Raw genomic sequence first — 21227 nt, forward strand, 5'->3', positions numbered from 1 at the left:
CTTAAACTAATTTCAGTATATACCTCTTAATGGTGACATTTTAGTGCTAGGGTTTTTAATGCAATGGTATATTGTTATATTGTAATTTAAGTTTTGTCTTTTCATAAACAGACTGTTGATTAGGAATCACAGTTCAACCAAACATCATTATTCATTTCCACTGTTCGTTCTTATGTCATGCCGCAGTCATTTCACATTTGCTGATTTCTTACAGTGAATAGGGGAGTTTCTGTTTTGGATTTAAATTAGGGATTTATTTGGGTTATACTTTGGCTTGTTCACATTGCTAATTGATAGCCTAACATTACCCAGTGATAACAAGCTGTATAAAATCCAGTTGTTTGTACATTTAAGTTGTGTACATTCTGCAAATGTACCACAACAGTTGTTCAGAAAGTTCCTCAAGGCCATTCTTTGCTCTCTTCAGACTAGACTTTACTACCCACACATATGGACTGTCCAAAATATTAAATGACAATCATGTCTTACACATGTGATACATAGCCTTAATGAACCCACTAGCAAGAACCTACATGACCATAAAGATGTGAACTTATCAGAATCAGAATCAGAATCAGGTTTTTGGCCAAGTAAGTTTTTACACATACAAGAAATTTGCCTTGGTGGATTGGTGCATAAGAATCACAAAAAATCAAGTACTTTTTAAACATAAATAAAGATAGAAAGATCTAAAGCTGTACAAGAATGATATTTACAATGTGCAGGATATAAAAACCAACGGGAGCGCATTAGTGTAATGCATATATACAGGGTGGGTTTAAGAGTCAGTGTCAGTGGGGGTTCCGGGCCTTGTTAATGAGGCCAGCTGCAGACGGAAAGAAACAGTTTTTGTGGCGTGAGGTTTTGGTCCTGATGGACCGCAGCCTCCTGCCAGAGGGAGGTGTTTCAAAGAGTTAGAAGGTCAGCCACAATCTTGCCTGCATGCCTCAGGGTCCTAGAGGAGTACAGGTCCTGGAGGGATGGCAGATTGCAGCTGATCCCCTTCTCAGTAGATCGAATGATACAGCGTACCAGATGGTGATGGAAGAACTGAGGATGGACTCGATGATGGCGGTGTAGAAGTGCACCATCATTGTCTTTGGCAGGTCAAACTTCCCCAGCTGCCGCAGGAAGTACATCCTCTGCTGGGCTTTCTTAGTGATGTTCAGCTCCCACTTGAAGTCCTGGGTAATGATGGTACCCAGGAAGCGGAAGGACTCCACAGAGTCACCTGGGGAGTCACACAGGATGATGGGGATGGGTGGGGCTGGGTTCTTTCTGAAGTCCACAACCATCTCCACTGTTTTCAGAGCATTTAGCTCCAGGTTGTTCTGGCTGCACCAGGTCACCAGATGGCACAGTGAGCTTGTCCTGTAACAGAGCTGGGATGATGGTGTTGAAAGCAGAGCTGAAGCCCACAAACAGGCTCCTGCCATAGGTTCCTGGGTAGTCCAGATGCTGCAGGGTGAAGTGCAGGGCCATGTTTACTGCATCGTCTACAGACCTGTTGGCTCTGTAGGCGAACTGCAGGGGTCCAGGAGTGGGTCCGTTATGGCTGTAACACCAAAATTCCACCGGGCATGGCTTTATAATGTCTTCAGAGTGTGTTGCCAGCCCAACGTTGTTTACCTTTGTATTTTGTCCTCAAAAAGGATACAAATTTTGTGTTTTTCCGCTTCAGATCTCCTTTGACCTGGCTCTGATTGATTGATTTCCTGTCTGGTGCCACAGTGTTGATCAGCAGAGCAGGAACCTGTCACAGCCGTGTCCGGTGGAAATTGGGGGTCACAGAGTTGGCAGCACTTTACACTATCTTGTTAAAATTAGGAACTTCAGACATGATTGGCATCATCCTTCATGAATTGGGCTGACCCTTTTAAGAAACAACCTGGAGTTTTAGAGAATAGTTCATTTGTTGGCCAGCTTTTTCTGTTCCCACAAGTAATGAGAATCAGAGTCGGTCAGCTGACCAGTTTACACAGCCTGTGGCAGAGAAAAACTTTGGGAGCTTTTTATTGTTCTGAATTTAAAAGGTCATCCTCTTTGATGCTGCTTAATTATTGTGACTATTAAGTCCCAAAGCGAGGTTACTGGATAGCATGCTTTGTAAATTCAAACCGTCCTCTACACTCACCTGTTATACAGATGTTTCCTTTCCTTGCCCTCTTAGCATGGGAAGAGAAAGGAAGGAAAGCAGGGAGATTAAAATCCCGCCAGCTCTGCTCATTTTAAAGTCGTTGCTGATATCAGATCAGATGGGACACATGTAGCATAGTCGGTGCCCACTTCTTTTTGTCCTCCATTATTAGTTTGCTTCAGACCATCATATTATCAGAGAACTGTTTGTATCGATTTTTAATTTCCAAACATGGAGTGAGTCTGACATGTCGCTGACATATGCAGAAATGTCCTTTCAACAGAGTTACTTAACTGGATTTGCACTGATGTTCATCGATTTGCGGTAACTACTTGCAGGGGGAGGTTTAAACAATTCAATTCAATTCAATTTTATTTGTATAGTGCCAATTCATAACAGAAGTTATCTCAGGACACTTTTCAAATAGAGCAGGTCTAGACTGAACTTTTTATAACATTATTAACAGAGACCCAACAGTACCACCATGAGCAAGCACTTGGCGACAAGGGCAAGGAAAAACTGCCTGTTAAAAGGCAGAAACCTAGGACAGATTCTTCGGCTCTAGGTGGGTGGTCGTCTGTCTCGACCAGTTGGGGTGAGAGAGAAAGAGGGAGAGAGAGAGAGAGAGAGAGAGAGACAGAGAGACAGAAACAGAGAGAGAGAGAGAGAGAGACAGACAGACAGGTGCACAGCAACAACAGTATTGGCAATGGCAATCTAGCAGGACCATGGCAGGAGGCTCCACCAGGATCGATAAGAACCTGCGAGACGAGAAAGCACAAGAACTCCAGGGACGAAGTGAAGTTAGTAACATGCATTAATGGGACATGAATGAGTGCAGAAAGAGAGAGGAAGAGAGGAGCTCAGTGCACCATGGGAAATCCCCCAATATGATGTGTTCTCTTTTTCTAGTTCCTGTCAGTACTCGTGCTGCAGTGTTTTGAATTAATTGGAGCGTTTTAATGGACTAATTGGGGCAACCTGATAATAAAGAGTTGCAGTAATCCAACCTAGAAGTAACAAATGCATGGATTTGTTTTTCCGCGTCTGTCTGTGATAGGATGTGTCTAATGTTTATAATATTACCTAAATGAAAGAAGACAGTCCTGGAGGTCTGCTTCATGTGGGAATTAAATGACACATCCTGATAACTCCAAGATTCCTGACAATGGTGCTAGAGGCCAAGGTAATGCCAATTAGAGTAACTATATCTTTAGACAGTGAGAGATTTTTGGGATTTTTTCGTTTTTGTCTGAGTTTAACATCAGAAAATTGCAGCTCATCCAGGATTTTATGTCCTTAAGACATGTTTGTAATTTAGAAAATTGATTAATGTCATCAGGCTTGATTGATAGATATAACTGCGTATCATCTGCATAACAGTGAAAGTTAATGGAGTGATTCCTAATAATTTTGCCTAAAGGGAGCATATATAAAGTAAATAGTATTGGTCCAAGTACAGAACCTTGTGGAACTCCATGACTAACTGTAGAATTTATTGAAGATTCATCGTTAACATGTACAAACTGCGAACGATCTGATAAATATGACTTAAACCAGCTTAGTGCAGTTCCTTTAACTCTTTAAGCTCCAAAGTCGCAAAATTGCAACAGGATTGAATCAAACAGCTGTTTTCTCCTAATGTGTTATATCTCGTTCATACTCCCCTCCACTAGTTGGCAGACATCCCATACTTAGACCTTAGCTCAGAAAAACGTCATGTTTCAATGCAAAATGTTTGAGGAAGTCCCGTTCAAACTGTTGGGTGAGAAACCGGAAATAGTGTGCCAGGGGGCTATTTATGCTGAAGCGATATTGCTGGATTTAGGAGTTATTGAGACGAAATAAACGGAAATGGCAAGCAAAAAGTTGATGCTTAGGGAAGTGATGGGTCTCCTATTCAGTGACTCTGATTCTGAAGGGGAAAATCTACCTTTGGGAGATGACGGCCGGTCGATTAGTGAGCGTTCTAGTCACGGTGCGTCTTTTCACCGGCGCTGCCGGGCAGAGCGAGGAAAACACACAAGCACAAACACACGACCCTTTGCCCAACATAGGTGGGAGTACTACACGAACTCGTAGTATCAGTTAGGGAGCTTATGGATGTGGTAGAAGTAGCGGGGGTGGTGAGAATAGCGCTGGGACCAGCGTTAGTGTTCACTTTTTCTACCGCGTCTGTCACAGTGCGTCCATGCGTGGCGGTGGCACAGCCATCCGATGCGGCAGTGGTGTGTCTGTCCATTTGTTAGGCTATGTGGTGGGGTCTCAATATTGTTCATATTGTCTCTGTACTGTGCCTTGCAATGAGAGGTTCCACACTCTACAAATACTACAAACTTTTATCTGGATAGATGGGCACAGATTAGGCCTCTGCAGCTAAAAGACGCCTACTGTTATTATTATTATTATCATAATAATAATAATAACAACAACAACAACAATAATAATAATAATAATTAAAGCTGCAAGCAGCGTTGAACGGGACCTCGCAGCCAGCGCGTGTCGGGGTGTGCTGTGGCCACATCACGTGCTGTCGTAACACGTGCGGAACCACGACATGTAAATGTCACGTAAATCAGCTCAAAATCGCCGCGCAGCACTTACTTCCTGTTGCCACTAGGTGGCGCTATCACTATGTGTTCAAGGTGGGACTCTTATCAGACATGTGAAGTTTGGAGCCGATTGGACAATGTAAACTCAAGTTATAGTAACTTTGTGTGTTCTGGCGGTACATCAAAGTTTGACGCCACGCCATGGACATGCCCTGTAACAAACTCACCACAATCAAGAAATATCATCAACAACATGTTTTGCATTTCATAAGTAAATATAAAAATCATAAAAAACGCCTACTGTTTACATGAGCTTTGTGGTAGTAATAGTTCTAGTTTACGACTGTTGGCTTACAATTTACTTTTACCTGTTCATTTGATATGTGGACAACATAACAAATGGATGGAGGGGGTGAATCTGATGAAATAAGTTCAACTCTCTTTCAAAATATCAGGTATTTCCTGGAAATTATATAATCCAATATGGCCGTCGCCATATGACGTCATAATATGCAAATTAGATGGGGAAATGTACTCCCTAGATAAACTTTAGGTCATTCTCAATATTTGTCTCATTTACACTTTGTCTCTATGTCGAACCACTTTCAAGCCAGAGCCTCCTGAAATTTAGATGTCAAAATCTAGTATTTTTAAAAATAAAACCCGGCGCCTAAAGGGTTAATGCCAATTTGATGCTCAAGTCTCTGTAAAAGAATATTATGGTCAATGGTGTCAAATGCAGCACTGAGATCTAATAATACAAGTACAGAGACAAGTCCATTGTCAGAAGCAATCAGAAGGTCATTATTAACTTTAACCAGAGCTGTCTCTGTGCTATGATGAACTCTAAATCCTGACTGAAAATCCTCAAATAAACTATTATTATGTAGAAAGTCACACAACTGTTTGGCGACTACTTTCTCCAGAATCTTAGAGAGGAAGGGGAGGTTAGAAATCGGTCTATAGTTGGCTAAAACCCCTGGGTCAAGAGTGGGCTTTTTAAGAAGGGGTTTAATTACAGCTACTTTAAAGGACTGTGGTACATATCCTGACAATAAGGAAAGATTAATCATATCCAGTAAAGAAGTGCCAATTAAGGGAACAACTTCTTTAAGCAGCCTAGTTGGGATCGGGTCTAATAGACAGGTTGATGGCTTTGTTGAAGAAATTATTGAAGTTAACTGATGAAGATCAACAGCAGAAAAACAGTCTAAATATATATCTGAGTTTACATTAAAACAATAAGCAAAAAAGACAAATGGTTGGACCAATATACTAGCATCATCAATGATTACGTCTGAACTTTTTTGTGTTTTCACTAACAGACCATGCCATATGTATCTTCATTAACAAACACCACAGCATTTATATATCCAAATTAGTACTAATACTTTTTTAATACTGCTTACTAATTAATACTGAAATGATGGGTTGAATGAGTGTTTGGGACGGACGGATGAACAGGATCAGAGGGTGGAATGAAGGGGCTTGAGTATGAGGGTATGATTGGAGGGCCGAATGATTTACTCTGCACACTTTACTCAATAACAAACAACCTGAATAACTGGACTAAAATGTTGAAATAAAACTAAATGTCTGTACAGTATTGGACGATGTAAAAACTATAATAACTGCCAAAGGAACCTTAATCTAAAGAGTATGGCAGCAATATGTCTAGTCTAACGCAAAGAAGAAGGGAATGACTGTGTTAGGGACGGTTATGTTGGTGGAAAATAGTGGCGGAGTGAGACTCTGTTGGCATTTTTCGATACTTGGTAATAATTAGTTTTGTGCCATGAGACTCAATGAGCTTCAGAGTGAAAGCTTAAAAGCAGATGGAATCCATCTCTATACGCCACCAATGTGGAAGTTATGCATACAAAATACCAAAATCTGTACCAGCTTTGTTATAGGTAGTAATGCAAGCATTATTTGTCATCAGTGCAGATCTGCTGTTGGCACAAGCCGGAACAGCTCCAGGAGACTGACGCACTGGAACTTGATGCTTCCTATCTGTGCTGGGCACTGCTTGACGTGTATTCTATTATACACCATAGTGGTGAGTTTTAGCCTTTACTCTCAGACTTCCTCATCTGCTGACCTCAGTCTGTGAGGTGGGATGGGTTATAACCTCAATATCATCTAAGACTCCACCAACCACCTCCTCACAATCCTGCTGTCTGGCAGACAGTACAGGAGTCTGAATGCAGGACCTTAAGGATCAGAGACAGTTTCTGCCCCGAGGCCATAAGGCTGAACCCTGTCCAGCAGGAAAACTTTAGAAATTAACAAAATTAATATTTTTTTATGAGAAAGAGGAGATGCCCTTTTAATGATTTCATGTCTTAATACATGTCTGGAGAAGATCTTTAAAGACTCTAAATATCAGCATGTATGAGTGATACTGTAGACAGCATCATTCCAAAAATATCAGTACTGGTCTTTAAAACCTCAGAGGAGGAAGTGCTCATGGGGATACAGCTAGAGTAACACAGCTGTGGAAAAGTCCCAGTCGCTTCAGAGCATAGTGGAACACCAGGTGTTGTCAATTCATTATTGCAGTTACATGTACAATGTGAGAAAATTAAATAAAAACATATGCTGTTTCCATTATGACATTAGATATAACTCTTTTGTGGTGCTATGTGAGGTCATTTTCATTTGGCCTTTGGACTTCAAATACTAGAACATAATATTGTGTACTTATGGTACACATGTGTAAAATAAATATGTAGTATATATATTTATATATATATGATTGATTCAAGGTGGAGTGAAATTACACATAACCTTGTACATTATGTATGTACAGCATTATGTGCTTGTGTACATACATTTACTACATTTACACACACACACACACACACACACACACACACACACACACACACACACACACACACACACACACTACCATCTGGCCTACATAGCCTGTTAGTTTCCCATGCCAGCAGTGTAATGAAATCAAGATGAGTTCCTGGGAAAGAGACGAGGGGAGGAGATGTTCACAAACACAAACAGTGTGTTACAAACCTGTCAAACACAAGCATCAGCAACCTTCAATCCAAAAAACAGCTGGCAGCTGCCCAACTTTACAAAACTCCCATTTATTATTATTATATTCTAGAATAATTTCAGTTTCTGGAACAGGGATGGATGTAGTCCAGATGCAGGAAACTGTCCCTGGCATCTGATAGCATGTCCCTGCAGGAGGTTGCAATGTTGCGATCGCAACAATTGAAACAAATTCAATTCCCTGGGAAATCTGAGCGGCCTTGCTATTTTTTTTCCACAATTTCACCAATCATTGTAGTTTCCTGCGCAAAACACTGAGCCACACATTACCAAACTCACTTCCTTGTTCCCAGTTGTGAAGATGCTGACCATGCAGACGTGTGACAAACGCCTCCAAACGTTAAAGGACCAGTGTATAGGATTTAGTGGCATCTAGTCGTGAAGTTTCAGATTGCAACTAAATGAACACCGCTCCCATTTATATTTGACAACCTCCTATTTACAGCCAGGGTTTGGTTTGTCAATTCTGGGCTACTGTAGAAACATGGCGGACTCCATGAAAGGCGTCCCTCTGCATCGGTAGATAAAAAAGCTCATTCTAAGGTAACGAAAACACTGGACATTAAAACACATTAAAAGAAGACAGTGTGAGCTCACAGTATTATAAGCCTAGGAAAACAAGCAGGAGCAAACAGATCTAGCTAAGGAAGGAGTTGCAATTTTATTAGCCTCCAAACCCTTTGCTAAGTTTTTAAATGCTCTAATTGGAATCAAACCGCAAAACTGTCTGGAAGTGGTTCCAGGTTGCAGGGGCAGAGAACATGAAAGCCAGTTTTGACCATTTTGGTGCGGGCATTAGGGACAGACAGTCAGAGTGTGTCATTTGACCTGTATGAGCCATACAGATTTCCAGCCTGCTCGATCCAACAATGCAGCACTGCACAGCACAGAGCTACACCCTGACCATCCCACAGATTGTCTGTATTACTCTGTGATTTATTTTGTGAGTGGTATGTTCTTATATGCAGTAGGAGATACTGAAAATCTGCGCAAAAAAAAATGTGCCACTCCATAAGAAAAGTATATTTGGTACTGAAAGGAGTTTTGCACATCTTCATTACCACATCTTTGCAGTAACATTAATTACAGATTACAATTTTTTTTTTCCATAGCCTACTTTAAATAAATAATAGTCTTGAGTTTGGGTTACAGGTTCTCCTAATGTTATTGTTGCACTGGACTGTACACACATTAAGATAAAACTCCCCTCAGGTTCTCATGAACAGAAAATCCTTCCACAGTATCAATGTTCATGTAAGAATGATTTATGATTAATGTAAAGTGTTTCCTTTTTAACATAATGTGTTTGACTTCTTCATAAGCTTCCATTGAAGCTGTTCGGTGGGTGTAAAGCATGTTGCTTGAATTTCTGCATCAGTAAATCCGTGATCCCGCTTGTGGTCTTTTTAAGAAAGCTGTGAACACGCATTCATCCAAATTACTTACACCTGGCTACGCCTAGTCACGCTTCCTGCCTGGCTTGACCTACGTGAACCCTATGAAGCCAGGAGGCTCTGACTAGACTAGATCCTTTTGGTTATGCTGGACTTCTTAATTCTGTTGATGTGAAACAGCCCCCAGCTTGTAACCTTGGCTTTCTGTTCAAACATTTAATTCCCAGTCCAACCTGAGATAACTGATGACATCAGGGTTATCATTTCAAAGTTTGGAAGAGAAATTTAAATCACAAAATAGGTCTATAAAATTATTGCAATTTTGTTTCCTTCTGTCTTTTGTGAAACTAGACATGTTGTTCATTGTCATGCTGTACATGCAGTTGAAGGTTAAATTGCTCCTGTGTGGGTTGAGAAAACTGCTTGATAAACTCAAAAGAAATGTTTGCGAACCTGAAAAACTAAGTCTATTGTTTATTTCTTTCTCTCTGTGTTGCCCGTATCTGTTGTAGTTGGAGTCTCTTTGGGAGAAATACTGGCAAAAGCAGAAGACAAGCAGTAGAGTACATCAGAGTACAAACAGCTGAGGGAGGCTGGATTTGACTCACTGTAATTTCTTTCTGTCACATAGCAAAACAATACTGTTGCACAACTCAAATCAAAAGAAGGTGTAGATATGATGTGACTACTCAGATAACTGCTATAGACCTACTAAAATATTGCAACTAATGATCATGTTAATTTTTATACTCAAGCCTTACCAAGTCCAATGCCAAGCGTTGGATGGAGTGGTGTAAAGCACATCGTCACTGGACTGTGGAAATGTGTTCTGTGGAGTGACAAATCACGCATCTCTGTTTGGCTGTCAGATGGTTGAGTCTGGGTTTGGCGGATGCGGGGGAAACGTTATCTGCCTGACTGCATTGTGCCAACTGTGAAGTTTGGTGGAGGAGGGATAATGGTATGGGGCTGTTTTTCAGGGTTTGGGCTGGGCCCCTTATCTCCAGTGAAGTGTTAATGCTTCAGCTCCTCTTTAAATCAACCAGAACCAATAGGTTCTCACAAACTGTTCCACCCACATTTATATGATATACACATACATACACAATATACACAATGAGCTCACTCAGCACAGTGTACACTACACACCAGCACTAACTATTCCTTCAGGAGGGGTATTCACACACACAGAAGGGGGTGTTTATAAAAAGCTTGTTCGGGAATAAATTTAGCAAGGTTTTTAAAATGATCACATGTTGTTGTGTGAGCAGAAACATGTCATCAGCTGTTATTCTTCTATACACAATTCTCTCATGTTAAAAATGACTCTGACTCTTTATCACTGATGTTATTAACTGTAGCAGGTCTCTCTGCAACTATGGATTCCCCCAGCACACAACCAAGCATAACAGATCAATTATCCAACAGAAATGCATTCTCTTCTTTGGCTGCAAACACTATCAACACAAATAATTAGCTTCCTCAGCAAATTCCAAGGATTCTTTAACCCTTCTCCAGTCCACAAAGACTCCAATCCTCTCAGGTATGTGTGTTGCAGCCATCTCAGGTCCAGCATTGCATTTAGAAAAGAGAGCAATTACTCAGTGAGCACCAGCTGAGACCATCAAGTTCTATTCCCCCCCTCCCCATGGTAGCAGGGGAGAAAGTCTGCCACTGCCATCTTCCATCTGTGGTCTATGGATCATTCTGAACTTAAACGGCTGCAAAGCCAGATACCACTGAGTGATCCTGGCGTTGGCATCTTTCATGCGGTAGAGCCACTTGAGGGGAGAATGGTCAAAACAGTGGGTGAATGGGCGCCCCACCAGGTAGTAACACAGAGCATCGACCACCCAACGGATAGCACACTGCACACTTCTTCGGGTTGCTAATGAGCCCAGCCTGTCTCAGCGACTTGAGCACAGCTGCCACACACTGCATAAGCTCCAACTAATTGTGTACATCTTCCCGAATGCTGAGCCAATAGAATCAGGCCATTGTCTGGTCTAGTGTTTTGTCATACCCCATGTGCCCCGCCATTGGGTGAGTATTGTCACACTGCTCGAGTGGGAACCAGTGGTACTTCTACATACAGCCTGAATCCACTATCACCTTGAATCTCTACCAGAACGCTGTATGTCCCTCCTGAACCGGGTGATGGTGTCAGGTGGGCAACCTGGATCACTTGAGCAACTTCCGTGAATGGGCACTCCCTGCGGAAGTGTCCAGGCTGCCCACACCTCCAACACTCCTGCCCCGATGCCTAAGGGGACCATCTGTGGGTCGAGAGCAATGCTTGTAGCGGCTGGACCCTGAGATGGAGAGAAAACAAATGGAAGGTTAGAGCAAGGAAGAGAGGAAGGCAAAGTGAATATGTTTTGTTTAGGTGTAGGTGGGGGTGTAGATTTTCTGCGGGGTGCCAGTATTGGTCAGGGGGATGCGGGGGCCGACCCTCTTGAACCTGTTCCCTGCTATGGACAGCCAGATGTTCCTCTGCTAGGGTGATGTTGGCCTCCAACACCGCACACACTTCGAGGGAGAAACCCATATGATCAAGGATAGCTCTCTTGATGTCTTGGAAGTCTCCCCGAGAAGAAGCTGGCAGGTCCCACTCCGCCACCGGCCAGCCACATACCTTTGCTGTCGGTCTGAGGTCATCAGCGTTGTCATTTTATGCAGGTGAGGAGAATAAGGTAGGTGGAAGAGATGGTGATTGAGCCCCCGATCGGGGAGCAGATTCTCCAACAGCTGTGTCTGTCGCCCAGCCTCATTGTGGAGTGCTTCCAGTTGCTGCTTATTCATAGCCACTTGCTTGCAGTGCATCGCAGCGATCTCCCCCAGCATTTCTCCCAGCAATGCATTGGAGGCTGCTGCAAAGGCTGCTGCAGATCTGTGTGCTTAGGCATGTTGGGGCGCCACCTCCACATTAACAAATCATTTTTCTAATACTTTTGCTTACATGGATGGATTCATCCTCCTTCTTGGCACCTGTGATTGGAAGCCCTAACCCTAACCACATCCGACCAATTCAAGATTCACAATTTCGGTGTGCTACTTACATGCCATGCAAGCTTGATTTTGGGATTTCTTGTAAGTCGCTTCCGCTGTGCCTCAAATTTTGTTAACTGATACTATATTCTATATTATATATAACTATAATCCCATTTAAACTGTAAACTGACTAGGGCTGCAATTGACTGATTAATTAATCGATTAACAGTATAGTAGAAAAATGCCACAATTTCCCAGAGCACAAGCAGACAAAATGTCTTGTTTTGTCAGGCTACTTCTTTAAAACCCAAAGATATTCAATTTATATCACAGCAGACCAAAAAAAGAGCCACTCTAGGAAATTTGGGAATTTGACAACAGCTCTGCCCATGTTGCCAGACCACATCAAATTAAGCAAATTCACAAGTGTTAAACATATAAATGATTTACTTAAAATGTATCCTAATTCCAAATATAAACAGTGTTGTGCATGAACCATAGACTGTATAATTAAGAATTGACATAGTCACTGTGATGTAGTCTCTGAAGAACAGGAGCTCAGTGTGGTTGGCTACACTGATGAGCCATAATATTATGAGCACTGACTGGTGAAGAGAATACCACTGATTATCTGGTTATCATGGCTCCTATCAGTGGGTGGGTTATATTAGGCAGCAAGTGAACATTTTGTCCTCAAAGTTGATGTGTTAGAAGCAGGAAAAATGGGCAACGTTAGGATTTGAGCATTGACAAGGGCCAAATTATTGTGCTACTGTAGCTCAAACTGCTTACGAAGTTAATGCTGGTTCTGATAGAGAGGTGTAAGAACACATGGTGCATCACAGTTTGTTGGTATGGGGCTGCAGAACATTATGACCACTGGAGTGCCCGGGTGCTCATAGAGACTACAACCGTATTTTGTACCAGGCTGTAAACATGTTTATTACTGCTGTAAAGGGCATTTTAATATGGGGCCTTATGGAGACTGACTCACTGCTGGAACCAGCTTCATGTGGCTGTTAGGGGAACTGTTTTTAACACTAAAAGTTAATTGAACTCTTATATTTTTGGTGATCTGAACGTGTCTGTTTGCGAGTAGTGAGCTACTAGTGAATTAAAACTCAAAATGATGCCAGGTGGAACATTTAAAAATTAAGAACAATAAGTTTCACTTTTTTTTAAGTGGAGCAATGGCATCAGTGCACAGAGGTAACGATGGACAGGCATCTCATCAAGTGAGTGATAAAAATGAGAAATCATTAGCAAAGTGTAAGAACATATGCCAACAGCCACAATGTTCCTCCACCTGAGACAAACTCACAGCATTTTGTAAAGTAGCTCATTTTAAAAACAAACAAACAGAAGAAACTAACATGTACCGTTCTTTTTTGGGACTGTTCTAAATTGTGAACTATGAACTTGAACTAGTTCATCTTGTTCAGGGTGAACTTGCACAACTCTGAGGTCTCTGCAGAATACCATCACAAATCAAATTCTACAGTTGCCAGTTACCAGAAACACCCACAGCAACATAAAACAGACAGTGGAGCTGCTTGATTTGAACTAGATGTTCTATGACTGCAGGCTGTCTGCTGTGATCCTTTCATTATGCTGTGCACCACCACAGAGGAATTACTAAAGTGTGATCTTAAATGTCTGAGGCTGTTCCAGGCTGCAAAGCCCAGTTTGGAGAATGAGACATTTTCTCTCCTAGACTGTTATGTAACAGTTAAAGTGCTTCATTCAGACACTCCAGAGCAGGAAGAACTGTGTTGACTGGCCTCCCACAATCAGATTACCGAGCAAAAGAAAAGGCCAATCCTCCGCTATAGGTAGACACTGACAGTACAGTCACTTCACATGTTCTTCACAGGGCTTTGACTGCATTCAAACTCAATTTTAGTGTGGACATAAATAAAACCAAATGTCAAATGAATCACTACTTTATCCCTTCATCGTTGCTCGTGCAGGCCACCAAAATCTTGTTCTAATCGTAAAATCTAGAATTAATACATAATTTGCTAGTAGCTCTACTGATTGGTCTATTACTCAAAGCTGCAACCCCACATTTGGTTTTTACTATTAGATTAATCAGTGTTGGGCTAGTTACTCAAAACATTTAATTTATTACTTTTTACTCTTTTAAAAAGTAATAATATTACTTTAATTATTACTCCCAGCCCAAAGTAATTAGTTACACTACTAGTTATATTATTTTTCTGCTAAAATTGGTAATTATGTTCTTTCTCCCCAAATTTCAGACTTCACATGTTCGCCTCTGTGTGTCAGGTAATCGCCGTGTAACACAGCTAAGGATCGAGAGTAGCAGTTGGATCTGCAGCCTATAAATCCATAAAAGCTACAGGCTAGATGAACAGCACACCTGACTCAAACTGATGAGACTTTTAACCAACTTATGTTATTTAGAGACAGTCTATCTTGCAAATGATTTTTTCCTGGGAAGACCCCAGTAAGACCTCCGTCGGAAAGACAGAATCAAACATTTTCCGCCACATATTCAATAACAAGCTTCGGTAGTTATTTGTTTCTTATTTGTTAAAATCCAGTTTTGTATGTTAAAAATCTAAGTAATGGAAATACTGAATGTCAGTGTTTTAATCTTCCAAGCTAGCTTCCTGTTAGTGATATGCACAATTACGAAAAAAAAAAAATCCAGGGATGTAATTGAACTGTTGGATTTCAGATCAGTCGGGAGGCAAGATTGTAATGCACTTGTGTTTTCAGTTTTTGGGGGGTAAATGTAATATTATAACTGAAATTTATTAGTAATAAGTGACACTTGTAGTTACAGTGGAAAGTAAAATTACTTTAATGTTATTACTAGTTATGTCTTACTGCCAAACACTGGTGATAAATGATTCTTAATAATATATCATATCATCATAATCTGCATGTGATGTTTTATGTGAAACATGGCTGAAAACCAAATGTTTTCTTATCAATACTCATGTTGATTGGACCACTAAACAAGGTAGGGGTGTTGCACAATTCTATTTTCAGCTTAACCTCCAAACATGCTATTAAACTGAACTCATTCAATAAAAAAAATAATAAAATCCATTAAATCCATCAACTATAAATTGAACTATAAAACACAGTTTATGCACCCTGACTTGATTCTCTTCTGGATAAACTTTGTGCTAGGACTGTCTCTCCTGTCTCATCTGTGAGATGAAAGTAACTCTAGCTTGTCCTTGTAATTTTGCCGTTGATGTGAAACTGGAATTCTTCTACCTCTCATGGCATGATAATTAACATAATTACATGGGTGCTCCATCTACTGCAAAAACAGCCTATTTCTCTAAGGAGCAATGTGTAATTAATGTGAGGCCAGCATTTCACTACCTCCGACCCTTTCCAAACTTCCAATCTTGCTTCATGTCATAAGTAATGCCAAGCTATATGCCTGTGGGATTATTTGTCTATATTTTTGCAAGTATGTGAACCATTTAACACTTTAACTACAGCAGTATAAACCCAAAAAAAACAAACAGATTTTGCTGCAATAACATCATGATGGTTTTGTCGTAATTTGTCAACAGGGTAATGAGGAGTACAAGGGATTAGACCCAAAATGTAAAGACAGATAGAGGCTGAGCTGTACAGTTAAAAAGATTTATTTACAAAAAAAAAAAGCCTTATGGGATGGCCAGGTAGGCAAGGGTCGAAATCAGATAAGCAGTCCAAAAAAAAAAAAAAAAAAAAAACATGACAGGTCTAATGGCTACTTTAAATTATAGATTTAAAAACAAGACAAAACAACTGAAATTCTGTTTAAAACAGGTCCCTATTAGATCAGAAATATGAGCTTCTTACTGACTAATTAAAAGTCTACATGCCTGTTGCAAAATTTTAATAATAAACTAGACCTTCTCTTTGGTTTATCCATTCTTTAGATTGGGAACAATGACGTTGTTATTAGCTGCTGAAGGAAAAAATAAGAACCTTTCCTGTGGACATGTATTTGATAGGGTCAGAGTTCACAGGGTGAAGAACATCTAAATGCATCCATGGGTGGAGGAATAACAGTAGTTAGTTGTGCCAAGAGATACTCAGATTCCATATAAAATTATGTTTGAAAACTGTTGACAGGCTTTGCTCTCTAGTAGAAACATGAAGAAACAAGCGATCTTCCCTGTTGTATGGTATTCTTTGATCATTTGAGTATGTGTCACAAAGTCACCAGGAGAGACCTTTTTTTGTGTTTTGCACGGTATTAATTTATTCTTAATTGTGTGTGTGTGTGTGTGTGTGTGTGTGTGTGTGTGTGTGTGTGTGTGTGTGTGTGTGTGTGTGTGAGTGTGTGAATCACTGTTTTGAAGTGTCTCTCTCTTCAGTGTGGCTGAAGGACCTCCCCCTGCAGCAACCTGGCACACCTGCAAGTACTGATCACCTTCCCAAATAGATAAGAAGGAGGAAGCAGAGCAGGATGAGGGCTGGGGGAAATCCAACAGACACAGCAGAGAAGAAACAGGAGCAGCAAAGGATGTGCTGGCCGAACTTAGTCTTACCTGCAGTCAAGGAGAAGTGAAGACTGGCTGGACAGCTTTTGGACCCCTGGTAAAGTCTCTTTTAAAAGACTGTGCCCTTTCATCACCCCCATCTTTTTTTCTGTTTGTTTTTTACCAAAACTGCCTGCGTTAATAAACTGCCTTATTGAACTTCTGACTCTGCCAACTTGTTTAACTAGAGCGTAAAGAAACCTGTGACATATACGGTAAAAAAAAAAGTGGTTTTAATAGAAAAAATAATAGGTTATTTGCAATGGTATGGAAGGAAAATCTGTCAAATGCTGCCATAAAAGGGTAATATAGGTCTGATGTGTCAGTCTAATTCTTCTCCATACCAGTGACAGTATATGCATCATATTGTTTCCACATGTCACAACTGGAATTCATCAGTCAACTCTTTTTGCTAGTCATGAATAACAAATACATGGAGCATTTAGATCTATATATATATATATATATATATATATATATATTTTTTTTTTTTAAATAACTATCTGATTATAGTCTGAGACTAAAGGAGAATAATCAATTGTATTCTGAAGACAACTAAAAAGACGCATGTTCCTAAACTATTAGGAGTAATTATCCTGTTTCTTCTGTGAGCCATCCACAAGATATTACATATTACAAACTTTTGATTTGCAATCAGAGCGTAATCACTCAGGAATTTGGATCATATTCCCAATTTTTAATATCTATAATAAATTTCAGGTTTTTTATCATCAATAAAAATAGTACACAACTCCTTGAACCAAGAGGATGGACCTTGATCCATGTTTCCAAAAAGGAGCTTATTGAGGATTGCTGGCAGGGAAAAGATTCAGACTCGATTGAACAGGTAACCTTGCGAGGCAGCTGGACTCGCAAGATCATCTGAGAATCCAGCTTGCCTTTTTTGGATCCAATCACCTGAAGAGTAGTTTTTAAAAGTGCCTGCCCTTTTCCAAATAGTTTTTAACGACAGCTTCTTAGACGGTCCTGTGTAACAAACCATCTGGTGCAGTCAGTTAGAGATTTTCACAAACCTATTTCTGAATAAGCAAGAGGGGAAACAAATCCTCTACCAGATTGAGTATTCAGGCATTCTAAAATCTCACAGCGACTCTCTAGTCTCTAATGTTCCTCAGGTACACAAGTGAGCTTTAGCTCCAACTGATTAATCACCAATGTGTGCTGTCCATGTTCACAAAGCTGCTGATTATAGAGACTAAACACACTTAAAGAATGAATAAAACTGCATGATCCTATCATTATGTTGAAGCATGCATGACAGTACAGTGTACATGTTTTTCATTTAGTGGAGGTCAGGGTCTGAGGAGTGGGGGTCCCATTCTTCTGATGTGCGTGACACTGGTGGAGCTGAAATCCTGGCTGGATCTACAACACTGGGGCTTTGTGGCTTAAGTGGATGATCGTTGTGCAACAGGAGATGCAGTTGTGATTCCTATACAGCGTCAAAGAGGCTGCTCTGGAAAAGTAGAGTCTGTTTTTTTAAGAGCAGCTGTATCACAGTGTGCATCACTACAGATAGGCATCTGGACCCTGTATACTCCCTGAGCTGTGCTGATAGTGGGCTTGCTCTTAATGGGCATATTTATCCACCTGCTCCAGACAACTGACCCAATCTGTTTCAAACTAGGTGGGTGTTTTGACCGAGATACTGCAGAGGGTGTTGTGCTGGCATGTCTGGAGTGATGGAGACTGATAGAGACAGTCACAGAGATTCTTTGAGCAAACTGTCGCTATACCCTTACAGTAAAACACAAGATCGATAATCTGAGATTGTCCTTGTCACCAATATGTTATTATTTCATGTGTTTATGTGAATAAGTTCCATTGGCTTCACATATAATTCATTCATTCACTGAGTCAGAAATGCACAAACTTAACCAAGCGCAAAGGAGAAACTACAGTGAAAGGCCCTATGTAGAATCAGTGTTTGGTTAAACATGGCAGACTCCCTCTGTAGATAAAAACGGCTCATTCTAAGGTAACAAAAACACAATGATTCTCAGGTGATTAAACACTAATAAAACCTACTTGTTACACACTGGACCTTTAAGAAACAAAAGGGGGATTAATTATTATTAAGTATTGCTGTGACTGTGACTCAGAGGTAGCGCGTGTCATCCTCTAATCCAGGGGTTCTCAAACTTTTTGGGGCCAAGAACCCTTTACAGGGGAGAACATTTTCCAAGGACCCCCTTATATTCCTCATGCTGATTAAACATATGTTTACTGACATTTGTACTCCTAGATGCCATAGGAGTTATTTATATTTTAAACTTTTCAACCTAAATATTTAAGGCGAGTTTCATAGAAATGAACTTAAACAAATTAAATTTGAATAAATGTTAATACCATTTCTATACTTTTAAACACAGGGTTATTTTTATTCAGATTACATTTTGACCTCACAGGATTTCTAATTTTCCAAGTAACAGATCTTAAAGCTTTCAGAAAATGAACAGTAACAAGACTGGCAAAGTTTCATGGCTAAAACGCCTTGAGGGGTTAAATAAAACCAACAAATGAAAAATCAACACATTCTCGAGGAAAGGAACAAATATTTACATGGTAGGGCCATTCGAGCCTTATAAGGATGACATATTTTCAAATGACTATAAATATGGACATTACAAACCTTTACTACTGGTTGTCTCTAACCTGAAAAATCAACAGTTTATGAGGTAGCTTCTGTCCATCTATCACAAGAGAATGTGAAACTCTGAAAAGGGAATGTCAACATAAAGATACTGTTTATGACTACCTTTAGACCCGCTGGTGCTCTTACCGTCTCTGTTCTGAATAAACCCAAGCACGAGATAACTGTCGACATATCTTCTCAGTTTAGCTGGTTTGGGCTTCACATCACTTGATGAAGTGGACGGTCTTAACATCAGCAGGAGGTGTACGCTAGTGCGTCCGAGCAAAGTCCTAGGTTTCAGCGTTACAATCCTTTGGGAGTTTTGATTGGCCCAAAGCTAACGTAAGCGGGAGTAATTGGATCAGTATTTTTGTTTTATTGGCGCAGTGGTTCCCATGTGTACTTATGCAATTTTTAATGATACGGCATAACTTTAATAATTTATTGCAAATTATTTCGTGGACCCCCAAGCTATGGCTCGCGGACCCCCTGGGGTCCGGGGACCCCAGTTTGAGAACCGCTGCTCTAATCGAAAGGTTGGCGTTTCAATCTCCAGCTCCTGTTGCTGAATATCTGTGTCCTTGAGCAAGATACTGAACCCCAAATTACTGCTCCCGATGCTGTGTGTGTGTGTGTGTGTGTGTGTGTGTGTGTGTGTGTGTGTGTTTGTGTATGAATGATTAGTTGTGTATTCCTTTCTGATGAGCACTTGGCCCTTGCATGGCAGCCAATGCCATCAGTGTATAAATGTGTGTGGATGGGTGAGTGTGGCACACAAATACTGTAAACCTGTTTGTGTTCAGTGCGTACAGTGCGTGTACAGTCCATTTACCATTTAATGAAAATGTATTGAGTTGCAACTGAGGCTGAAAGAATAATCAAAGACCTGAACAACAATGTTTCACATGGCAAATTCAGGCTGTTTCACATTTCAACAGCACTACTTTCATCAGTACAACAGAGCCATACTCATCCCTCTGCTGCTGTTAGCCTGTGATAAGTGAAAGCTAGCACAATTATTTTACCAAATAACAGTCAAAAAAACCTAAGCACTTTCTGCAGATGTTTCACATTACTGTAAAATCCTGTCAGGAAAAGACTTTTGATGATTAAAGAAGACATGAAGCGTGCACTGTTTGGCACTGGCTGTGCCCAAATATAATAGAGACCCCACCTTGCCTAAAATCAGATTTAAAAAAGTTGTTAAAACCACACACAGAACGGAATATCTACCTATTGTGGCTATAGCTAAGTAGCTAGCTTGGTCTAATGCTATTACCTACATTTAACAGGATTTGTTCAGTTGGCATGGTTGTACTCGCACAGCCCAGAGTTTGGTAGTGAAGAGTTAAAGAGGTTTGTGGTTAATATGTGTACAGAAGACACATCTGAAACCAACTCTGAATTTCGTAATACTGGAATTTGTTTACATAATGATCAAAATACTTGGAGGAGGACGTGCAGAGGAAATCCAGTAGAAGATAATCAACATAATATCAGAACTAAAGTGTGTGTGGTGATAGAAATATGGAACTCATGAACATGAAGATTCTCAGTGATAAATTGTCTCCAGTTGGACATAGAGTAGTTACTTGGAATTATAAGGATAAAGTGCAGTCCCTAGTGGTATGAGCAGGTGATTTATGTGGTTTTCAATTCAATTCAATTCAATTTTATTTGTATAGCGCCAATTCATAACTATTTGAAAAGTGTCCTGAGATAATCAGGACACTTTTCAAATAGAGCAGGTCTAGACCGAACTCTTTATAACATTAATTACAGAGACCCAACAGTACCACCATGAGCAAGACCTTGGAGACAAGGGCAAGGAAAAACTGCCTGTTAAAAGGCAGAAACCTAGGACAGATCCTCCGGCTCTAGGTGGGTGGTCGTCTGTCT

General features: G+C 40.5%; 2 long non-coding RNA genes across 2 annotated transcripts in view; one reads left to right on the forward strand and one right to left on the reverse strand.

Annotated features, from left to right (window-relative positions):
* The window catches only part of LOC127367485 (uncharacterized), a 260661-nt gene extending 239436 nt beyond the window's left edge, over positions 1-21225 (forward strand). The window contains exon 2 of the long non-coding RNA XR_007885481.1: positions 21077-21225. This is a non-coding gene — a long non-coding RNA (uncharacterized LOC127367485). The remainder of the gene's footprint in view (positions 1-21076) is intronic.
* LOC127367493 (uncharacterized) overlaps positions 1-21227 on the reverse strand; it is a 53092-nt gene that overhangs the window by 14381 nt on the left and 17484 nt on the right. The gene's annotated exons all lie outside the window — the stretch shown is intronic.

The sequence above is a fragment of the Dicentrarchus labrax genome, unplaced genomic scaffold (genome assembly GCF_905237075.1).
Source record: "Dicentrarchus labrax unplaced genomic scaffold, dlabrax2021, whole genome shotgun sequence".
NCBI classification, from domain to species: Eukaryota; Metazoa; Chordata; class Actinopteri; family Moronidae; genus Dicentrarchus; species Dicentrarchus labrax.